Source organism: Arvicola amphibius, chromosome 18 (genome assembly GCF_903992535.2).
Source record: "Arvicola amphibius chromosome 18, mArvAmp1.2, whole genome shotgun sequence".
In the NCBI taxonomy this organism is placed as follows: Eukaryota; Metazoa; Chordata; class Mammalia; order Rodentia; family Cricetidae; genus Arvicola; species Arvicola amphibius.
In genome coordinates this window covers 32429294-32442637 of record NC_052064.1, presented here as the reverse complement: position 1 = coordinate 32442637, position 13344 = coordinate 32429294, and the positions used below count along the sequence as shown (strand labels likewise).

The window sequence follows — 13344 nt, the reverse complement described above, 5'->3', positions numbered from 1 at the left end:
CTTGTGGTTGTTTAGTATGGCAGCTTTCACAAACCAATGTGGCTAAAATTGTCACTTGAATTAACAGACATATAACATATTGTGTGTAGAGTGTGTGCCAAGGGCTAGAGAATACAAGAAATTAAAAGGAACTCCCTTACCCTTCCGGAGCTTACAGTTCACCTCGGAAAATAAAAAGACATGCACACATACACAGATGCATGCACACGAGTGCGCACACATGCAAACACACGCACACACAAGCACACATGCACAATATGCACAAACGCATACACACGGACGTACACAAGCGCGCATGCACACACACGTACAAGCACACACACATGCACAAATGCATACACATAGGGGCACACAAGTGCACGTGCACACACACACACACCCCCACACACTCGCGCGCACGCACACACAGAGGAAAGTAGTCCAGTCAGCTGGGCATGACGGCTTCACAGAACACTGGACAGGTTGAAGCAGGAGGACTGCCATGAATTTGAAGGCGGCTGTGCTACAGAGTGAGTCCGTGTGTCAAACAAACGAACAGAAATGAAATCAGCTACCACCACCATTATCACAACAACAACAAAACATGTAACAACAGATGGGGCAAAGTCTCGAAACTCAAATATGGGGACTAAAAGGAAGACTGGGTCGTTAGACGTGGCTACTGATCTTTCAAAGGACCCGCGTTGGACTCCCAAGGCCCACAGCAGGTGGCTGTCAACCTCCTGTAAGGGTAACTCAGGGGCGATCTGATACCTCTGGCCTCTGCAGGCACCTGGACTCATGTGCACACACCCACACATAGATACACACAGACACATAATTAAAAAATAAAAACAAACCTTAAAAACAAACAAACCTGAGAATTTTTTTTTAAGTAAGGGGGAGGGATGTATAATTTTATGCGCTATTCATGAGACAATAGAAGCAAATCTTGGCTCAGATAATTCAGAGCCAAGCCGAAGATGCCTTGGCGGGTAAAGGCAAGCCTGACAGCTCATGTTCTATCCAAGGATTCATGTCACAGATAGATGTGGTACACATCTGTAATCCTGGCAGCCCTGCAGCAAGATGGAAAGCAGAGGCAGGAGAATGGTTTAGAAGCTATCAGGCCAGCTAACCTGGGGTATACAGGGCATCAGAAACAGAGAGTCCCTGGCCTAGGAAGGAGGAAAGCCAAACCCACTCCCCAAAAGGTGCCCTTTGACCTCCGCACATGTGCAAACACACACACACACACACAAATAAATAAAATTTTCTAAGGGATAGCACTAGAGAGATGGCTCAGCAGTTAAGAGTGATTGCAGCCTTTGCAGAGGACCCGAGTTCAGTGCCCAGCACATGTACCGGGTGACCCATTGGATCCCTTGGAGCTGGAGTTAACAAGTCTTTGTGAGTCATCCAGGGCGGGTGCTGGGCACTGAACCCCTGAGACACCTAAACACGCGAACGTACACATACCTGCATAATCACAAAATAACAAAAGCAAATCTTTAGGGATGGCAGGATGGCTCAGAGGTTAAGCGAGATCTGACCAGACAGCTCATGTGCCTGTGACTCCAGACCAGGGGGTCTAGCGCCCTCTTCTGGCCGTCAGAGACACCTGCACCCATGAGCACATTATTCCCCCCAACAAACACACAATTGAAAAGATACAAAATCACATTATTTCCCCAACAAACACACAATTAAAAAATACAAAATCACATTACTCCCCCAACAAACACACAATTAAAAAAATACAAAATCATATTATTCCCCCAACACAATTTAAAAAATACAATCAACTTTAAAAAAAATCTTTTTAAAGCTTTAAAATTCTAAGATGCTCGGTAAAAATAGAATGTTACTTGGAGCATGCTATACTACTTATATTTGGATGCACAAATTTCTTTGTTCTGACATTTGTATCAACCCCAACTATAACCAAAATGAAAGGGGAGTTTTTAATTTTAGAAATAATTCAAGTTGGCTGAGTTAGCACCTAGCTCTCCTCGCTTCTGGGAGGAGGCAGAGACAGGAGGATCACTCCAAGTTCAAGGGCTATATAGGGTGACTCTGTTTCAACAAACAAACAAATAAGAACTAATAATTGACTTCTAGGTGTGGGCACCTACCTACGGTCCCTGCACTTGGCAGGCAGGAGCAGGAACATGGAAAGTTCTAGGCTGGTTTGGATGACCTACGGGACCCAGACAAACAAGCAAGCTGAGAAACAGTGATTGAAAGCCCTCATGGATGTACGGACCACAAGACAAACCGGATGATGTCAACTGATGCTTCTCATCACTTCCTCTTTTCTGTCTCGAGACAAGGAGCTCAGACGAGCCTCCAACTTCTGATCCAGGCTAAGGACAGGCACTTCAAGTCTAATTTAAAATGGTATCTCTGGCCCTTCCTTTTTCTTGGACCTAAAGTATGATTGTTTCAGTTTTTAAAATCTCCTCTCCCAGGTTCTGTATAAACGTAATAGACCAAGACTGTGTGTCTTGGCTAAGAATTTCATCATCCTTAGGCAGACAGCAGTTGGATAACCCTGGCATGTGCCTGTTGGTAGGTACACAGAAGGACATAGTAGACTTCTTGTAAGTGACTGGGGTTAGAGAGGTTCACTCTTTCTTCACATTTATATGCCCGCCCCCTACACACACACACACACACACACACACCATTGATTTTTCTAGACAGGGTTTCTCTGTGCAGTCCTGGCTGTCCTGGAACTCACTCTGTAGACCAGGCTGACCTCAGACTCACAGAAATCCGCCTGCCTCTGCCTCTGCCTCTGCCTCCTGAGTGCTGGGGTTAAAGGTGGGCACCACCACACCTGGCTTTATTTTCTCAAAAAAAAAAAAAGATTAAATAAAAAGCATATGCAGTTAGCCTTCCATATCTGAAGGCTCCTACCCACAAAATTCCCCATGAATTCAATCAATGATGAATTAAAAATGTACATAATTTTTAACTGCTGGGCCAGACGTAGTGGCTCAAACCTATAATCCTGAGACAGGAGATTGACATAATTCAGGGCCAGCCTGGGCTACCTAGTGAGACTCTTGTCTCAAACAGCAAATTAAAAAGTAAATCGCTAGGGCAATTGTTGTGAACACATTCAGACTTTTATCATTATTAGGAAATGCTAAACAACATACTCCAACAATTGTTCACACAGCACTTACGCCGTGTTAAGCGATGCACTCAGGTCCTGAGGCGTCCAAGGGATGGCAGTAGCAGTTTTAATGTCAAGAATAAGTCCAATTACAAGTTCATTTATAGTGCTGAGTTGTAAGAGTGATTAAAGAAAGCTCTTGAAACTGAGTTCCCAAGATCAGGCGCGATCAAATGGGATCCTGCAGCCAGGACTTTAGGGGTCCTGGCAGGGGAACCAAGGGGTCACTTATGTGTCAGGTTATTCCATTTACTAGGCTGCGCCTGCACCCAAAATATCTGATGAAAACGGGACTATCTGGAGTCTTGACTATAGTGTTTATTTACAAACTACTTCCTGCCACCTGTTTGTTATTCTCCCCAGAAAAAAATAAATAAATAGAAAGGAAGGAAGACAGGAAGGAAGGAAGGAAGGAAGGAAGGAAGGAAGGAAGGAAGGAAGGAAAAGAGGGAAGGAAGGATGGGAATGGAAGGAAGGAAGGAAGACAGGAAGGGAGAAAATGGTTCCTTGTTCCATCACACCCCAGGTTCCAGGCAACAGAACAAAGTCATTGAGATTTCCGGTGAGTTATTTCAACCACGTGATCTTAGCTGCTTTGCTATTGGTGTGCTAAGCCACAGTGACCAAGGCAACCTATAGGAGAGTTTACTGGGGGCTTACGATTTCAGAGGGCTTGAGTTCATGGTCATCATGGCAGATGGGGAACGTGGTGGCAGGGGAGGAGGCAGGGTCTAAACCGTCACCATGGTGACCCCCAGTTATGGTGTCTGCTGTATGCGTTGTGAGACTTGGGCCGTTCACTCCTCAGCCTCTTTCCTTCCCCAGGGGCCCTTTCTCTCCCTCCCCTCCTCTCAGCCGTCTCTGGCCTGGTGTTCTCTTTGGACACCTGGGCCTGTTTCCATCCACTGAAATTGTGGCTCTCGCTCTTACACCTCCGCCTTGATTTGTTTTGTGTGCTCAGTGTTAAGAGGTGTTGTTTTTATTTTTGTTTTTTGGTTTGTATGTGAATGTGTGTATGTGTATGTGTGTGTGTATGCATGTATGCGCATGCATGTATGTGTATGTATATGCATGTGTGCATGTGTATACGTGCATGTGTGCATGTGTATACGTGCATGTGTGTATGTATGTTTATGTGTGTATGTGTATGTAGGTGTGTGTATGTGTGTATGTATGTATCTGTATGTATGTGTGTTTGTAAATGTGTATATGTATTTGTGTGTGCACATCATGATGCATGTGTGGCGATCAAAGAGCAACTTTTGGGAGCTACTTCTCTCCCTCCACCAGGTCTGGGGATTGAACTCGGGTTGGTTTTATCTGCTGAGCCATCCCACTGCCCCAGAGGGTTTATTTTATTTTATTTTTTTATTTTATGTAAAGGAGTGTTTTGCTTGCATGTATGTATGTGTACTGTGTGTGCATGACTGGTGCTCACAAAGGCCAGAAAAGGGCATCGGATCCCCTGCAAAGGGAGTTACAGACAGTTGTGAGCTGCCGTGTGGATGCTGGGAATCTAACTCAGGTCCTCTGGAAGAGCAGTCAGTGCTCTTAACCCTTGAGCCATCTCTCCCGGTCTAGGTCTGTTTCTTTACTGTGTGGCTTAGCAACATGACCACAAAATCCCAGTTCAAATCTCTCTGCCACTCAGGGGCTGTGGGACTTGAGGGTGGGGAGTGGGGATTGCTCAATGTGTCCAGTGAAGCAACAGAAAGTTTCCAGAACTGTAAACGGGAATCATTTTTAGTTTCCGGAAAGATTAGATAAGGCCTCTGGCATGTAATTCAGACTCGAAAAGCTGTTGGTCTCCTTGCCTTTCCTCCCCTTCCTCCTTTTGCTCTTGAACCTTTTGTTCCTTTGGGAGAGGAGTCAGGGTCCAGCAGGGTAGGGCAGCCTCACCTGCAGACCTTATAAAAGGAAGCAGCCTGGTTCCACCTCCTAGAGAGTCTGCTTTAGCAGTCCTGGGACGGGTCACGCACTGGTTGGTTGTTGTGCTGCTATTATGTCTTTAATAGGCTCCAGATGTTTCCAGTGAGGCTGATTGGAGGACTGCTGATCTAGCCAAGAAAGCAGGGTCTAGCTCTTGCCAGTACCTGGACATGCTTCCCTGAGCTTCACTTCCTCGGCTACGGCAATTCAAGAGAGGCCGTAGTGAGGATTCCGTTAGTCAGGGTACAGCAAGGTTGCAGAAGGCAACCTCACAATCCTGCTTAGAAAGTTTCTTTCAAAACAAGAAAGAGAGATTGTGACCAGGGCAAAAGGGGCTCCCAGGAATTCTAAAATGGATGCCCTTGGACCCCAGGACGGAGACATTTTGAACTTGAACTCTCTGGTTCTGCACAAATGACTCCTCCCACATCGATTCCATGGCTACATCAGCAAAGCAGCCGGGGTCAGCTGGGGAGCCGCTGGGCAGCAAAGCCAAGTCCACGGCCTGTTGGTGACCTACCCTCCCACTTGGACGCAGATGCTCACGTGCTGGATGACCTCGTCTTTCTGCCATTGATTTTTCCCATTAAGTCCCGAGCAATCAATGAGAGAAAGGTTCATAGACACACAGGCATCGTACACAGCACCATTTTAAGAGGGCCTGTTTCTCTGGCTTCACTGGCTTCTAAAAATAACAGGTCTAGAGGCGGCATGCTTCCCTTCTCCTTCCAAAGATGAAGTAAATCATTAGGACAGCTCTTCCTCCACCTCCTTTCTTAGCAGCTTTCTTAAGAGAGCAAGCTCTTGTTTGAGTTCAGTTGGAATCCAAGCTCAGGAAAGCAATGCCTGGTTTCCAAAAAGTGAGCTGGAAAAGTCGAAGGTTTAAGCTTCCAAATGAAGTTGGATTTAAACGCGGGCGGAGCGGCTGTTTGCTTTCTCATCAATGTTTAATAGAAACTCATTTCACAACCTTTAGTCGCTAGAGATTTGTTGGTTGATCAATTGATAAAACATCGCTTGCTTGTTTTGAGCCTCTGCTCAGGGTAAAACCTTTTCTGGTTCCTAGAGCCTTGCCGCGGTCACCCTAAGGTTATCTTAGAGTGCAGTCTACTGAACTGCACCCCTGGAATTTCCTGAACACAATGCATTCTTGAGATATCACGTATTTATATAGTTGATAATACTGCTAGCCTGATGTCGCTATCTCAAGTAGCAATGTTCAGAGTACGCTGTAAAAATCTGTAGTTCTCTCTCCTCCACCTGTCCTGCTCACCCGTCCTGGATACCCCCTCCCCCACATCCTCAGGCTGCGGGCTGTGGGTTTCACTCTTCCTCCTGGAGCTGGCATGGAAACTTGCTTAGCGTTTGACCCCAGGACTTTTTATCAGGCTTCGGGGATCTCTGGGAGGAGACACCTTCAAAGGCTCTAAAAGTCAGAGCACACGTGAATGAGGCTCCCAGGCATTTGAGGCACACACTCCAGTTCGTAGGTCTTTCACGTAACCCCGCAACAACACCTTCTGGGACTGTAAAGTGACCCCACCCTCTGAGGTCTGTTCCTAAGGGGAAGAAGGGGAAGCCAGGCCTGGCGCCTGGGCTTGGAAACCCACAAAGAAATCCTGGTAGTCAGGGCTCTCCCCATACTTTGGGGGGGTCAGGATTCTGGCTATTGTCTATCCACTCCCACAAATGACAGTTTGAGCTTGATCAAACTTCTCAGTGTGTATCATACTTGATGATGCGGCCTTGGACATTTGCCACTCCCTGGCATTCCCCAGCCAGCTATGGTCATGTGACTTCTGTGGCATTGTTATTAATGATTACCTCTTAGTCCTCTCGAGTCCCTCTGGTTCTTCCCTCTTAGCTCCCAGAATCCCTTCCCTGTCCTTGGCCAGCTGCTTCTTGTCTGGTTAGGGTCAGCCACGGCGGTCTCTAGGCTTCCCGTACCTCTTTAAGCGTGCCCTATCCTAATCTGTATTTCTAGATTGGGGTCTTTCAAGATAGTGTTTAGAAATCTGTTCCTCCCTGGCCCCCATTTATCGGCTGTTCCACTGAGAGGGCCTCTCTTTCTCCCACCATTGAGACAGATTTTTCCCCTTCACGATTCAGATCTGATTAATTCCAACTTCCTGACTTCCTTCTGGAAGGTCTTCAGAGGTGCCCTCCTCTCCTTACTCCTTGAAACCTATCTAGGGCTGACACCTAATTTGTCTTCTAGGATTTAGAGACCATTGCCTCTGCGCATACCTACCATGAATTCAATTCTGCATTTTGTTTCCCAAGCAATTGTTTTTATAAATTAATCCCTGCTGTATCGACCTCCTGCTAAGAAACTGCCCTATGCCCTCTGTTTGTTCACAGGCTTAGTGACTGACAGGTACCTCCCAAACGGCCCCATCCACCCTTCAGCCTCCATGGAACCAACATTCTAGACGTCATGCCAACCGGCTGAGTCCATCTGCCTCCTGCTCCCAGCATCTGGAGCTTTGGTCTGGCACATCCGTTCTTGCTCACCTGAAAAAAGCAACCTTCCTCTGTCACCTTTCTCTAATCCTTATAGAGACTACGTCCATACTCTTTCTCGGGAAAGCATTCTCAGGTACCTCAAATTAAGAGTGCCTTTTCTAGAATTCCTAAAGACCCCCAGGTGACCCTGCTGCCGTACGCTCTCCCATATAACTGGCTCGCTTCCCCGTTTCCTGGACGATATTTCTGGAAAGCAAGAATCCATGCTATGGTTATTGATTTTTCAGACCTAAGGCCTACCTTTAATAAATACTTGCTGGATGAATGAGAAAAGTTAGTGTTTGGATTACAAAGTAGAAATGAAATAAATGTACCACCTCTTACTTGCAAAACTCATTTGCATGTCTAATTTCTGTCTTTTAGGAGATGGTGTTAGGCCATGAGGATGGGAAAGGAACCTCTGGTTTGAACCACTTCTACGACATTTAGTGTTTTTGTTTTGTTTTGTTTTTGTTCTTGTTTTTCGAGACAGGGTTTCTCTGAAGCTTTGGAGCCTGTCCTGGAACTAGCTCTTGTAGATCAGGCTGGCCTTGAACTCACAGAGATCCACCTGCCTCTGCCTCCCGAGTGCTGGGATTAAAGGCGTGCACCACCACTGCCCCTTGACGTTTAGTGTTTTTTTTAATATATTTATTTATTATGTATGCAATATTCTCTCTGCCTGAAGACCAGAACAGGGCACCAGACCTGATTACAGATGGTTGTGAGCCACCATGTGGTTGCTGGGAATTGAACTCAGGACCTTTGGAAGAGCAGGCAATGCTCTTAACCACTGAGCCATTTCTCCAGCCCCGACGTTTAGTGTTTTTAAGACCTTTCCTGGAACTGGGAAGGAATAAGGCAGGACTTAACTTTGTGTTGTTATTTTTTTTTTTAACATTTGACAACATTTAATTTCATTAAAACAATTAATACAAATTGTAATCTGGGCATGGTGGTATATTCCTGTAATTCTAGCACTTGAGGGGCTGAGGCAGGAGGATTATGAATTCAAGATCAATCTGGGCTAAAGAGTGAGTAGCAAGCTACCCAGGGTTACAGAGCAGACCCTATTTTGAAAAACAAAACAAATAAATAAAATATTGTATATATATACACACACACACACGTGCATACACACATGGTTTTATGCTAGAAATATTTTACCTGCTTTCACTTGTAATTTTCATAACCTTAATTACTTTAAGATCATTTTCCCCCATTCCATAAAAAAAACTAATAATTGCTACCAAATAAATAAAAGATGAGAAAACCAAAAATAAATGTGGAAACTAGAAGAAACTATTAATGAAGATCAAAGTGGGCTGTGTATCTAAATTAATTTCACCGACTGGTGTGGGGGACGGGTTAATAAAGATGTTAATAGAAACTCCCCAGGAGCTTTCTGCAGCACCCCTGAAGTGATGTCATAATGAGTCCAGTCCGAGCTCTTAGATCCCGCCAGTGCCTGTGGCTTCATTAGCGGCAGCAAGAGAGTGCTGCCGGAGTCCCAAGGAAGGGAACATTCCAGAAGCCAAGCCCAGCTTCAGAAACCAAGGCTGGGTGGAAAGACATCATTATCAGGAAATGGGCCTGGAAGAGTATATGATTAGCTCGTCCCCTGAGCGGGGTACTGTTTAATTACCAAACGATATTTACAGCTTGGCAATGAAGGAGTGTGGGATTCCATCATAAGGACCACCCTGGGGTCCAATGCCTCCGGGAACGCTGGGCCAACTGCTTCCTGGCGAGGTGACCCTAGGACGGAGACCTCTTAAAGCCACAGCTTCCATTGCTCCTCTTTGATAAGGCGGCTAACTATCTGTAAGATGTCTATTGGTTAATAGTATGAGCCACTTAAGGGGCGGGCGTAAAAGTCGACTAGAAGGACCTCTAGAAAATTCTAGAGAACCTTCTCTTAGGACATATTTGAGCAGAATAAGCAGCGAAGACGCCAAGACGCCAACACAGCTGATTTAGTCGCCCTACTGCGTTCCGTGGTGGGTGGATAACAAGGGTTCTCCCAGGGAAAGGCTCCGTGGGCACAGGGTGGTTGGGGGTCTGATGGCAATCCAGATGCGGGGAGTGATGGGTACAGCCTCAAAGGGGCACTCAGACGCACGTCGGTAGGTGCTTAGAAACTGAGCGTTAGCGCTCACGATGTGGGAATCAGGCACCATTTAGACCCACAGAAGCCAAACCCAAAAGTCAGACCTGGTGCCACGGCGCATGGTGTCTGTACCACGGTGAACCACTGAGCAGCCGAAGCTGGGACAGAGACAATGGGAATGGTGTGGGGATGGGAGTAAGTCTTTTTTTTTTTTTTTTTCTTTTCTGAAAAGTTAGGCTCTTGTGGCAGATGCAGTTCAGCAATCTCTCAGCACCACGCCACAGAAGGGGATGGGGACACAGCACGATAAACAGAAAGGGAGCAAAGTTTCTGACCAGGAAACGCCTCTCTGGGAGAAAATTTCCTTCTTACTACCTTCTCCAACAATGAATGACCTAGGCAAGCAGTAGCAGAGATTAGCAATTATGTGTAGTGTATATAATATGTAATGCACGGTATAGACATATTGTCATGTATGCGTACACATACGTAGATTGCCTACACAGGGAGCATGTTTTAAGAGACAGGGTAGCTTCCATTTTGTGGCTCAGAGAACGGGAAGTAAATAATTCCCTCAAGATCTCCCAGACAATAAATGGAGGAAGTTGGACTTTGGGTTCAAAGCTAGCCCCTTCCCTCTGAGTTCAGCCACTGACTGACTCTCTCAGCAAACAACTCGAGGGGTCGAGCTGACGCCAGAGCAGAGGCAAAGCCAGACTGAGTTCACGGCAATCTGTCCGGAGTTCTTTGAGTTCAATGCACAATGGCTCTTTATCACCCCGTTCAGGGCAAGGATCATTTTCAGCCCAGTCTTTGTCTCCCGCGTGACTCCCACAGTGGTTTCAAATGCAGCCGATTCTTACACTATCTTTATTTTACTAAATACACTTATGTATGTGTGTGTGTTTGAAATTATAATATAATATAATGACATCACACTGCCCTTCCCTTTCCTTCCTCCAACCATCCCATGCATTGCCTTTTGCTCTCTCTCCATATATATGTAGATATATATGTGTATACATATACATAATGTATGTATATGCATATATACATGTACACATACATATCCCTAAATATACAACTACAACATGCTTAGTCTGTATAACGTCACCTATGTGCATGACCGGCCCTGAGACATATACATACAGGAAACATCTCAAAGTAGTTCTAAAGTCAGGAGAATTCAAAGGCTCCACTACTACTTGGCTAGACAGCTGCTGTCAGTAATCCGCCTCGGTTATTTCTTGCTTCCACCTAGTGGTCAAAAGTTGCAAAAGCAAGCCGTACCGAAAACCGACAGGCCTGTAGGCCGGGTTCCCCTCTTGTCGATTGGGAGCAGACTGGGGTGCCTGGGGGCTTTCTGTGGGGGCTGCTTTCTTGCCTTTTGACTTCCCCTGGGTTCCTCCAGCGGAAAAACTCCCCGAATGAGGTGTTCTTTCCTGAGACTGGAAATCAGCGTAATCCCGGATGCTTCCCTGCGGCTGAGCTCACGAGGCCCACCGGGCGGGCTTTCCAGCAGATATCTCTTTAAAAGTCGGAAGCCCTCAGTGGACGCGCCGCTCCCTGCTCTATGGGAACAGGCATCAAAGAGACAGGAGTAAAGTGTTTTGCATGCACATCGGGAACTAATTGCCAATTTGGCAAACGCATTGACTAATGTCACGCACTGTTATTTCTAAATCCTCTCCTGTCCTTGACCCCCAGAATCTAGATGTAAACTTGGAACCATTAGTGGAGAAGGGATAAAGTCTTCTGGTGCCGCAAATGGAATTGAGAGGGATTTAAACTCAGCGCTTTTGAGTGTGCTGAAATGAACTCAGCAGTGCATTAATGCTAGGATTTGAGCTCACGCAGCGTGAGAGCTTTCAAAAACCGTGTTTAAGGAAGCAAACAGAGCCCTGACAGACCTTTTCAGGGGAGCAAAAGGAGTTGGACAGAACAATCAGTGACAGATTAAAAACCACAACTGGGCTGCGATCATGTGGGCCGAAGAAAAAAAGTCCCTCTTTATCACAAGATCTCTGCAGCTAATGAGAGGGTGCCTGGACAGCCTCCAGAGGAGCAAGCCTCCGTTTACTTTAACAGAGCCACGTCTAAATATTTAGTTGATTCTCTGAAAAGCCCTACGAGATGTTGTAGCAAACAGATCTCCAAGGTAAGAGCGTGTCGTCTGTTGCCATTGGAAAATACAGACAAAGGGAATTCAGAAAAGAGAAATCAGAAAACATTGTGATCAAAGCATTTCCTTTTCCCCACGAATGAACTGCATTTTATTGCTCTCCAAGTGCTTCGGACAAACACGGCGCTGGTTGCTTCCTTGTCTTAACCGAGTGTGTTTCGCCTCTTCTATAAGTTTTATTCCTATCTGGATGGGGAAGCCCACACTGTGTGGGTGGGCACAGCCTCTGTTTAGTTGGCCCCAGAATGCCTGAGGTTTCGAGCAAACTGGAAGTGCATTTTCTTGTGAATGGAAGGAGGAGGTACAAAGTCTTTGTGAAAACACCTACGGGCGTCTGCTGCTCAAATTCACACTAGTGTCTGTATTAGCAAATCTTAGCCAAGACGAGCGTCTGGTTTGCTCTCAGCCTCTGATATCCCCTGGGCTGCAAACCCACCGCATCCCAGATAGTCCATCAGTGGGGGCTTTAATCTCTTTAGACACTGGGGCAGAAGAATCTCTTTTAGGATTCTATCATGGCTTCGGGATGCTTGAGGAAGGGTCACCAAAATTTCTCCCCTCCCCCACCCCCGTCAGTTTGATGAATGTGTCTTGGCTAATTGTGTGAAAGATACCAGTCCTTTAGCAAGTGTGACCACTTTATTGTTCAACCAATCACAGGCACCTCGGTTAGCATGTGAAAAGGGGGGGTTGCCTTGCAGAAGGAGGCTGGTGAGTTCTGGTGGCCCAGTCAAAGGCTGAGCGTTTTAGGGGGGCACGGAGCAACACTCACTCCTTTGAGGGGGAACTTACTATGCTCTACTAACTCTGTAAACCTTGTAGTCAAAGCCCCCTTTTCCCTTCCTCGTTTTTCAAGATCTTTCTTCCCCCATGGTACAAGCAGGCAAGGCGCTGGCTACTCAGCAGATGGGGTTCACGTCCCAGGGTTTTTAATATTTCACTTTTATATTTCTGTGAGAGGGCGATCCCGCTGAGAGTCTGGGAATCCAGGCTCGTCAGAACCCCCTCTCTGACACTTGGATATACAGCTCTGAAAGCCATCCCAGGAGAAAAGATTAAACAAAAAAAGGGGGGGGGCTATTTTTCAAAGCCTGCTCCTCAATCTGCCCACATCAAAATAAGACAACTGGCCCTTTGAAGTGGAGGATGGAGAGTTCTCAGCCCTGCTTGCTTAAGCGGGAAATGGGGAAGGACAGGAAGGAAGGAAGGAGCCAAGGAGGCAGTCTCGAACATGATACACCCTTCTCACCTTGCAGATTTAATCAGGTATGAGTGGCTACAGCCAACCACAGCCTAAAGCACTGCTCACCAGAACTGGGAGGACACTGGGACTCCTTGGAGTCAGCACCAGGTGATTTTTTTTTATACCCCCGTCAGAATCGGTCTGGCTCCTCAAGACAGAATCCAGACAAGGCCTAGCGAAGGCAGCAAGTGGACGGAGACTGGACCGTCCAT

At 46.4% G+C, this 13344-nt stretch overlaps 1 protein-coding gene across 2 annotated transcripts in view; it reads right to left on the bottom strand.

Moving 5' to 3' along the window:
• Window positions 1-13344, bottom strand: part of Cdk15 (cyclin dependent kinase 15) — a 79336-nt gene that overhangs the window by 18993 nt on the left and 46999 nt on the right. The gene's annotated exons all lie outside the window — the stretch shown is intronic.